Raw genomic sequence first — 10,690 nt, 5'->3', positions numbered from 1 at the left:
AAATTATGCTACACTGGCAAAAATCATGATTATTCATTTATTCTTCATAATAAATTAGGTTTTCATATTTTTTCATTAAAATGTCCCAATGTCATGGGTGAATTATGGCCATTTTAGTATATTATGTAAAATGTTTTCACGACCGGAAGGCGTGACGTCACACGGGAATATGTTAGACAACAACTAAAAATTATGGTAGACTGGCAAAAATCTTGCTTAATATTCTATTCTTCATAATAAATTGGGTTTTACTAATATACTTTCATTAAAATAGGCCAATGACATGGGTGAATTATGCTCATTTTAGTATACTATGTGAATATTTTCACGACCGCGCGACTTGACGTCACATGGGAATATGTTAGGCAACAACTAAAAATTATTCTAGACTGGCAAAAATCATGCTTAATCTTATATTCGTCATAATAAATTAGACATTTTACAATATCTTTTCATTAAAATAGTCCAATGTCATGGGCGAATTATGCCCGTTTTTAGTATATCATGTGAAATGTTTTCAGGAGATGACGACATACGGGAATATATTAGACAACTGAAAATTATGATAGACTGGTAAGAATCATTCATAATCTTTTATTCTTTATATTACGTTTTCATAATATTTTTTCATTAAAATAGCACAATGCCATGCGTGAATTATGTCCATTGTAGTATATTAAGTGAAAAGGTTTTCACGACCACGCGACATGACGTCACACCGGAATTTGTTAGACAACGACGAAAAATTATGCTAGACAGGCAAAAAGTCATACTTAATATTTTGTTCTTCATAATAGATTAGGTTTTTATATTTTGTTTATTAAAATAGCCCAATGTCATGGGTCAATTATGTCCATTTTAGTATATTACGTGAAATGTTGAAACTACCGCGAGACATGACGTCATACAGGTACATGTTAGACAACAACTAAAAATTATGGTGGACTGGCAAAAATTATGCTTAATCTTTTATTCTTCATAATAAATAAGTTTTTAATGCCCATTTTAGCATAGTATGTGAAATGTTCTTACGACCGCGCAACATGACGTCACACGGGAATATGTTAGACTACAAATAAAAATCATAAGAACATAAGAAATAAAGGAGACTGCAAAAGACCATAAGGCCTACACTAGGCAGCTCCGTATCCATCACCACCTGTCATCCCCATCCATAAAGTTGTCTAATCGTTTTTTGAAACAACTGATAGTTTCAGCGCTTACTACATGGTTACTAAGTTTATTCCATTCATCGACCAGCCTATTAGTAAACCAATTCTTGCCTATTTCCTTCTTAAATCTAAATTTGTCCAGTTTATACCCATTACTGCGAGTCCTGCCCTGTTGTTTTATTATGATGACCTTGTTTGCATCACCCTTGTTATAGCCTTTGATCCACTTGAACACTTCTCTTAGATCACCCCGCACTCTGCGTCTTTCCAGAGAGTGTAAGTTTAGGTGCCTAAGCCTCTCTTCGTAAGGCAAATTTCCGAGTCCTTGTATCATTTTGGCCATTCTTCTCCCCTTATATGGGAGGTAGCCAAATCAAAAGGCAAGTACCCACGCCCACCCGTATATAAAAATAAATATATAATACTCAAATTACTGACCTGACGTAGCTGCATTTCCAATTAATAAGACGCACGATATATATATATATATATATTATTTCTGTCCCTAATTCTACAAACACCATAGCTATTGATGATTATTTGTTAAAAGGTGGAATAAATATAGCAAAAATATCTTCCAATAAAATAGGAAAAATATTTAAGAAACATAATAATATGCGTAATAATCTCAGTGTCATTTACCGTATTCCATGCAACGGTTGTCCATCATCTTATTTCGGTGAGTCAGGTCGAGGGTTCAATAAACGCTTGAATGAGCACAAAAACGATCTCAGGGCTCATAGAACATCTAACTCCCTGGTTCGTCACCTGGACAAATGTGGACATCTACCTGATTGGAACAACGCAGAAATTCTACACGAGGGATTTGAGAAGAAAATGAGAAAAACTGTGGAAGCTGCACATATCGCCGCCAACAAGAACAACAACGACAGAGACGGATTTAAATGCCTCTCGAAAGCAGCAAGTGTCCTAATAATTAAATCGTTAGCCAAAGGGAAAACATGACGCTCATACCTTGGCGGGTTCCCTCTCACTACGAATATAAGAATTGTGATCCGTCTGTAATGCTGTAGTCCTCTGAAGAAGACCAAGTTGGTCGCAACGTTAGGGCAATAAACGCTATTCCCAACACATCTTCGTTTGCCCTTCCCCACCCGCATTCTCTCTCATATATATATATATATATATATATATATATATATATATATATATATATATATATATATATATATAATGATAATACAAAATATACATAAACACGCCGAAACACGGAAAATTCCATTTATATAAAAAACGTACACACAGAAAATATGAAACCATCTCATACAGGCAAGCAAATGCACTTATCAAAATGGCCGTTTCAAATCATATATCCACTTTTTGGAAGATAGTAACGGCTTGCAGCATTGGGATATTTTTCCGAGCCTTGGGCGTGACCATAACATTAGCAACTAATTCGATTTTTTTTTTCTATAAAAGTATTGACAAATTAAACAACTCTGATGTTTACAGACAAAAGAAAAAAAAACGATTTTAGATATAAAACAGCGTGTTTCAAAATAATCTTGTATATCTATTACCCTAGTTGTAATATACAGGACAACTGTTATCCTCATTTAGTCGCTGTGTTTCCAATGCCCATTTTTAAAAAGATATGAATTATGCTATTGTATATTTTTCATTGTTTTCTCAGCAACTATTCACTTAAACTAAAAAATATATATGTCAAGGGCAATGCTTAAGCATTATGCAGCAAAAGATATATGAATATTTGTGCATTTGAGTTTCAATTTGTCGTCGCCAAATTTTAAATTGACCGTTTAATGTTCCCGTACCCGCGCCATTGGCGGTTGACATGCAGGCGCGACATTACGTCACAGGTCTACTCTAAAAAGAGAACGGAGTCGTTTCTAATCTAAGAGAATGGGGATCGTGCAAACATAGACAACACCGACCACTAAACACATTTTTATTAAGGAGGGAGGGGGTGGAGGGGGTTGATAGACAAGCTACAGAATTTACCTTTAATGCTACTGAGCGCAAAATATGAATATTTACGTGTATTTGTTTGTATACGTATACCCTGACATCCGATGTACTACAGCTATGCAAATATATAGCAAATGCTTAATTTTGACACAAATACTTATCTCCAGCAGTTTTTCTGTAATATATTCTTTTTCATATAAATAAAATTGTAATAATTAGAATATATTCAATACATTTGCATAGCTTTTGTCACATAAAATAGGACATCTTGACATGACGCATGCGTATATGGCAACAAGGGTACCGGGAGGGAATGGAGGAAAACTGGCTTTGAAATAGGGAGGGTGAGAGATAGGGAGGGAAGGACAAGATTTTCTATCTATTCATATAAATATATATTCTTTTCTTTTTTCAGAGAAAATCGCAGTAAAGAAACAAGGAGAGAAGAGAGGGGGAGAGAGGGAGGGAGGAGGAGGTGGGGAAAGAATGTTTGTAGGTATTTCATACCGTGATACTACAAGGGGATATATTTGACGACGTACGTGTAGTGGCGGTCTTGCTTCCAGACGAATCTCCACTTTCCGACGCTGTAAAAATGTGGGAAGATATCCTCATCATCTCTCTCTCAACCACCTCCACAATCCACCTCCTCAACATCTACACAACACAACAGAAAATGACACCTCCCACTTCCCTCCCTAACCCTCCCGTCTTCAAAATTTTCTAATTTAATTCGCCTCAACATTTTTTCTCTCAATTTTTGACCCAATTTAATTCCACAATTTTCATTTAGGTGTTATCACCATCATCATCATCATCATCATCTTTATTGTCTTCATTATCATTATCAAATCTACGGAGACAGCTATGTTCGTTTCCCTGATTCATGGCCTCAGCTACAATATCGACATAAAAAAAAAAAAATGATATTGTAGTTTAAATACTTTTCCGTTCTGGGCTATAACTTTTTATTCAGATGAATAGATACACAAACCACTAATCCTCCCCACCATCAAACGGAAAATAAATAAAGACGAAGTCAAACTTAAGGCATTCAAATTTGAGACGACAAAACATCGACGACGACAACAATATAAAACTTCTCCTCTCGCCACCCGCACGCTACCGAACATACACGATTTTCTTATTTATAAAATGCCTTTGCAAAAGATACAATAAAAATAATTAATTCGAAGTATTCAAAATAACATCTCAAATCAAGGAAAAAATCGGCTGGAGCTATCCTGAGGAAAATTACTATGATTTTTTACAAAGGATTACAAAGGCGGAGCATGCCGACAGGAGACCTTTTGATCCATATCTAGGTCGGATGCGAAAAAAAAATCATATTAATAATAAAATAATAAATGAAAACTATGATAATGTAAATAACAAATAAAATAAATAAATAAATGCATAGGTATAGTTAAATAATAAACAAACAGGTAAATAGTAAATAATAAATTGACATATATCTAATAATAAATAAAAAAAAAATCAGACAGACAAATGATAACAAAACAAAAACAAATAATATAAGATAAATTATAATCATTACAGCATCTTACTTAGGTATTTATCTAAATGATTCTTAGAGCTTCGAACTGAACTACATTGCACTACCTGTGCAGGAAGTTTATTCCATTCATTAACTACACGGTTGGCAAAGTTGTTTCTACCTACTTCCAAATTGAATCTATTTCCGGAGAGTTTAAGACCATTGTTTCTTGTCTGATTCTCATTCAATGTAAAAATTTGGTCACTTTTGATGTTGTCAATTCCCTTTAGAATTTTAAAGACCTGTATCAAGTCACCTCTGAGTCTACGCTTTATTAGGGAAAACAAATTCATATGTTTTAGTCGATTTTCGTATGATTTATTTTTGATATTTGGAATCAGTTTTGTGGCTCGCCGTTGTACTCTTTCCAATCTGTCAATGTCTTTAATGAGATTCGGTGACCATGCGGAAACAGCATATTCCAAATGTGGACGAACTAACGATTTATATAGCTTGTTAATGAGTGATGGACTTTTGAAATCAAAAGATCGCGCAATCAGTCCTAGAATCTTATTTGCTTTCTCAGAGGCTGAAATACACTGCTTGGATGATTTGAGGTCGTTACTGATAATTACGCCGAGATCTTTTTCACTATCCACTTTTGTTAACGAATTTCCAAATAACTTGTAATCGTACTTACTGTTATTTTTACCTATGTGCATTACCTTGCATTTACTTGTGTTAGATTTCATTAGCCACTTTTCAGACCATTGCTGTAATTTATCTAAATCTTCTTGAATATCTAATTGGTTAAAGTGATCATTTGCCACTCCGCACAGTTTTGTATCATCAGCAAATTTGGAAACAGTAGATTTAAGTCCATGGTCTATATCATTTATATATACTATGAATAGAAGTGGCCCAAGAACGGAACCCTGAGGAACTCCACTTGAAACATTTTTCCATCCAGAAGTTTTTCCATTTAAAACAACTCTCTGTTTTCGATCATTCAACCAATTACTAGTCCAACCTAATAGGCTACCACTTATTCCATGCAAAGCTAATTTAGTAAGTATTCTTTCGTGTGGGACGGTATCAAAAGCAAAGTCTAGATATACTAAATCTATATTGTTTCTTTTGTCATAATTCGAGATAACTGTGTTGTAGAATTCGAGTAAGTTAGTCACGCAAGAACGTTTCCGTCTGAAACCATGCTGGCTATCATTTATCAAACGGTTACTTTCTAAATGATGTTCGATAGCATCTCTGATGTTAGTTTCCATTATTTTTCCTACGATTGAAGTCAAACTTATAGGCCTATAGTTATTTGGTTTCTTTTTGTCACCTTTTTTGAATATGGGAGTAACGTTAGCTAGCTTCCATTCTCTTGGGACATCTCCGGATATGATGGATTTCTTGAAAATAATTTCTAATGGAACAACAATCTCATTTTTCATTTCCTTTAAGATTCTTGGATGCCAACCGTCAGGCCCTGGTGTTTGATTAACTTTGAGTTTGTCTATACACCTTTTAATTTTTTCTTTTGTTATATTTACCGTACCGAGTAAGTTTACCCTAGACTTTTCACAGGTTTCAGTTTGGAGTTCCCATTGAGGTGTTTCGTTTACGAATACCGAGCTAAAATAATTGTTTAAGGTATTACACATTCCTTCATTTGAATATTCAAGTTGACCGTCAGCAGATAATAGTGGACCAATGTGATTCCTAACAACCTTTTTATCTCTAATGTAAATATAGAATTCTTTGGGATTCTCTTTGGATTTCTCAGCGATGTTCATTTCGTATTGTCGTTTTCTTTTTCTTATTGTCTTTTTTAAATCTCTCTGTATTGATATATAAATTTCATAGTCATTAGATGCACCCGAGCACTTATATTTCTTATAAGCCTGTCTCTTTTTAGCAATACTTTTTTCAGTTTCTTTGTCGAGCCACTTTGGGCGAGCCTGATTTGGGGGACGTCTGTCCTTAAAAGGAATGTAAGTTTGAATCATCTTAGTGAGCGTATTTTGAAATATTTCCCACATCTGATCTACAGGTCTTTCGTTTAATTTTGCCTCCCAATTTGTAAGCTGAAGCTCCTGACGTAGTTCTATGAACTGAGCTTTACTGAAATCGGGTATTTTAGAAACACAAGTATCTATTCTAAAATTGTTTAGGAGTTTGAATCTAACTAAGTTGTGATCGCTATTTGCAACAGATTCACCGACTTCTACATCAGTTACCATGCTTTCGCGGCTAGTGATCAATAGATCGAGTAAGTTTCCATATCAAACACAGACCTAATACACTGGTTACTTTTGATTTCAGACCCTATACTTGCTAGTTTAAAAAGGATTGAAAATCCTAAATCTAACAATTCTCTGCCTTTGGATGTAATGAATATGCTCAGACAGCCTGTTTATGACTATTAGCATTATTGTATTAGTAAAGTTGTTTATGAGATTGTGTAATTACAAAGGTGTAATGGTTTTCTCCACAAAATTGTTGAGCCAACTATAGCCATTCAAAAAACTATTAAGATGCATTCACTGAAGGAATTACCCTTGTTCTGGCAGTTCAACAATATTGTAGCTATTGTGTAATGCACCTATCAAGCAACAGATGGCATTGGTGTGTGAGACCTCTTCAGTGTAAACAAACCTCCTCAGCATTGCAGCTGCGTCACGTTTTCTTCATAATTGTTCGAGCCGTTTGAATGTTGGTCAACAATTTTGTTGAGCGGCATTCATATGGTAAAATTCATGGGTGGAGGAGTGGCTCAACAGAATTGTTGAGTTTGACTGTTGGTCCACAATTTTGTTGAGCTACCCTATTATGGTAAGACATATGAGTAGAAGAGTGTTTCAGAAAAGTGTTCAGTCATGGATGACTGTCATTTATCTCTTATTCACATTATTTCTTATATCTTCCTCAGGTTATACAATGGATCAGGCATTTTTCTATGGGACTAGACACAAGGATCTGCAGCCAGTGGTGCCACATAATCCAGAGTATTCTGATGATGATGATGATGATGATGATGATGATGATGATGATGATGATGATGATGATGATGTTGCTGATCCAGATTTTGATCCTCGTAATGATACAATTGAGAGTGAAGACACAAATGATGACCATGATATGCCAGCCCATCAAGAAAGAAGCTCTCCTTCACAGCAGCCAGCCAAACCACGTGCCAAAAGACGTAAAGTAGATAGAGCAAATATTATTGTAGTGGACCCTAGTCTTGAGCATCCTAATGAGCCTCTCTCACGAGAGCGACAGTGGAGGAAGAGGGATGTTGATAACATATATCCAACAGAAACTGAATTCACCAAGCCAGATGATCAATACTTTTCCCAGTTCTGTACACATGAAATGGTTAGCCACATATCATACCATACAAACTTGTACTCAGTTCAGGTGTTGACTAACAGTATTCAAACAGATGACAGTGAAATCCAAAAGTTTCTTGCAGTGTTACTTTACATGGGCATATGTAATTTACCAGCAGCCGATGATTACTGGAGTGAGTTTCTGCATTACCCCATAGTTGCTGATATCATGAGGTGTAAAAGATTCAAATGCCTGAAGCGATATGTACACTTCATAGATAATAATAATGCTCAGAACAATGAGGATAAATTTAGTAAGATTAGGCCACTTTTTGAAATGTTCGTGAGCAAAGCAAAAAAGTACTAAGTAGCGCATTCCAAAGTGTAGATGAAGTAATGGTTCCTTATAAAGGTACACGAGCTGGAAAAGTGAGACAGTTTATGAACCACACAAATGGGGTCTCAAAATCTTTTGTAGGTCAAGCTCGTCTGGTATCATTCATGATCTGCTCTTGTACCAAGGTAACAACACTACCTTTTGTACTGAAGATTTGAATGAAAACGAGAAAATGCTATTGCTTGGGGAAAAAGTTATGTTAGTGTTGAGCAGATCTATTAGTGACCCCAAGTCATCTGTTGTATTTTGTGACGACTTTTTCACCAGTTACAAGCTAGTCAAACAGCTAGAATCTAAGATAGGTTTCAAATCCCTTGGTACAGTGAGAGAGAACAGAAATGGGGGTGCACGTCTGATGTCAGATAATGAACTGAAGAAGAAGAAGGGGAGAGGTCAGTATGATTTTAGTTCCTCAGAGAATGCGATTGCTGTTAAATGGCATGACAACAAATGTGTAACACTGCTAAGTAATGCAGTGGGAGTTGAACCTGTAGGCTCTGTCAAAAGGTTTGGCAATGAAAGTAAATCCAAAGTTGATATCCCTTGTCCCTCCATTGCCCTGGCTTACAACAAACATATGGGGCGGGGGGGTTGAGCTCTCTGACATGCTAGTGGCTTTGTATAGGACACCACTCAGGTCACACAGGTGGTATCTATTTGGCTACGTTCTAGATGTTTCTACATCAAATGCTTGGCTTTTGTACAAACGTGAAGCTGCAATGCTGAATGAGAAGGTCTTGCCATTGAAGAATTTTCGTTGTGAAATAGCCAGTACCTTGGTAAACAAGAAAGTAAATATTGGAAGACCGCTGTCTAGAAGCAGCACTCCAGGCAAGGTGTAACACCATGAAAGCAAGAGCAAAAGTAAAAACTCCATCTGCTGACATTCGTTATGACTGCTTAGATCACTGGCCAATGTCAATGGGGTCAGAAGCTCAGTCAAGGGGACGTTGTGCTCACTGTTCCAACGGTGTATCTGGATTTAAATGCTTAAAATGTGATGTGCTCTTATGCTTAAAGAACAAGCAAATGTGCTTTGTTGAATATCATAAGTAGATTTCTATATATTTTCAACAATACAAATTATATGTATTTTTGTAGAAAAAGAAGTTTTATTTAATTATGGAACTGTGATTTTTGTTGCTTTAATTTCTTAAAATATAAGAAAAATATATTATTATATCACAAAAATAGGTTTTTTATTTCTATATCCTACAGTAAGATGCTGTAATGATTATAATTTATCTTGTATTATTTGTTTTTGTTTTGTTATCATTTGTCTGTCTGATTTTCATTTATTATTATATGTCAATTTATTATTTACTATTTACCTGTTTGTTTATTTATGTATTTTAATTGTTATTTACATTATTATAGTTTTTATTTATTATTTTATTATTAATGATTTTTTTTCACATCCGACCTAGATATGGACCAAAAGGTCTCCTGTCGGCATGCTCCGCCTTTGTAATCCTTTGTAGTGTAGGAATCATAGTATTTGGAGAAGTTTCCGTAAATGATCAGCTCAACAAATTTGTGGAGCCTCTGAGCACATGATTGTTACGGTGAATGGTTACTCAACAAAATTGTTGAGCCCCACAGCATGATATCTATTAGGTACACAGAAAAATGTCTTCAGTAAAAGTTTTTATTTACATCTCAAACAAGAAGAAAAAGACCTGAATTTTTTTTTCATTCACCCAAATTCTTCATGTGACCATTAAAGGGTTAAAGACATTGACAGATTGGGAAAAGTACAATGGCGAGCCACAAAAAATATTCCAAATATCAAAAATACATCATACAAAAATCGACTAAAACATATGAATCTGTTTACCCTAAAAAAAGCGTAGACTCAAAGGTGACTTGATACAGGTCTTTAAGATGCTAAAAGGAATTGACATCAAAAATGACAAAATTTTCACACGAATGAGAATCCGACAAGAAATAATGGTCTCAAACTGTCGGGAAATAGATTTAATTTGAAAGTGGGTGGAAACAACTTTGCCAACCATGTAGTTAATGAATGGAACAAACTTTCCGCAGAGGCAGTGCAATGTAATTCAGTTCGAAGATTTAAGATTCGTTTTAACACCTAAGCAAAATGCTGTAATGACTGCCACTTATTTTACATTGTTTGCTTGTTTGTTTATTATTATTTGCTTGATTTTTATCTATTATTAGTTATATGTCAACTTATTATTATTCACTATTTACCTGTTTGTTTATCATGTAACTATACCTATGCATATATTTATTTCGTTTATTATTATTGATATCATTATAATTTTTATTTATTTAATATTATCATTTTTTCCGCATCCGACCTAGTTAT

Source organism: Oratosquilla oratoria, chromosome 12 (genome assembly GCF_046742065.1).
Source record: "Oratosquilla oratoria isolate Oo_2021 chromosome 12, ASM4674206v1, whole genome shotgun sequence".
NCBI classification, from domain to species: Eukaryota; Metazoa; Arthropoda; class Malacostraca; order Stomatopoda; family Squillidae; genus Oratosquilla; species Oratosquilla oratoria.
The sequence above is the reverse complement of the archived record's forward strand: the minus strand, read 5'-3'. Positions refer to the sequence as shown.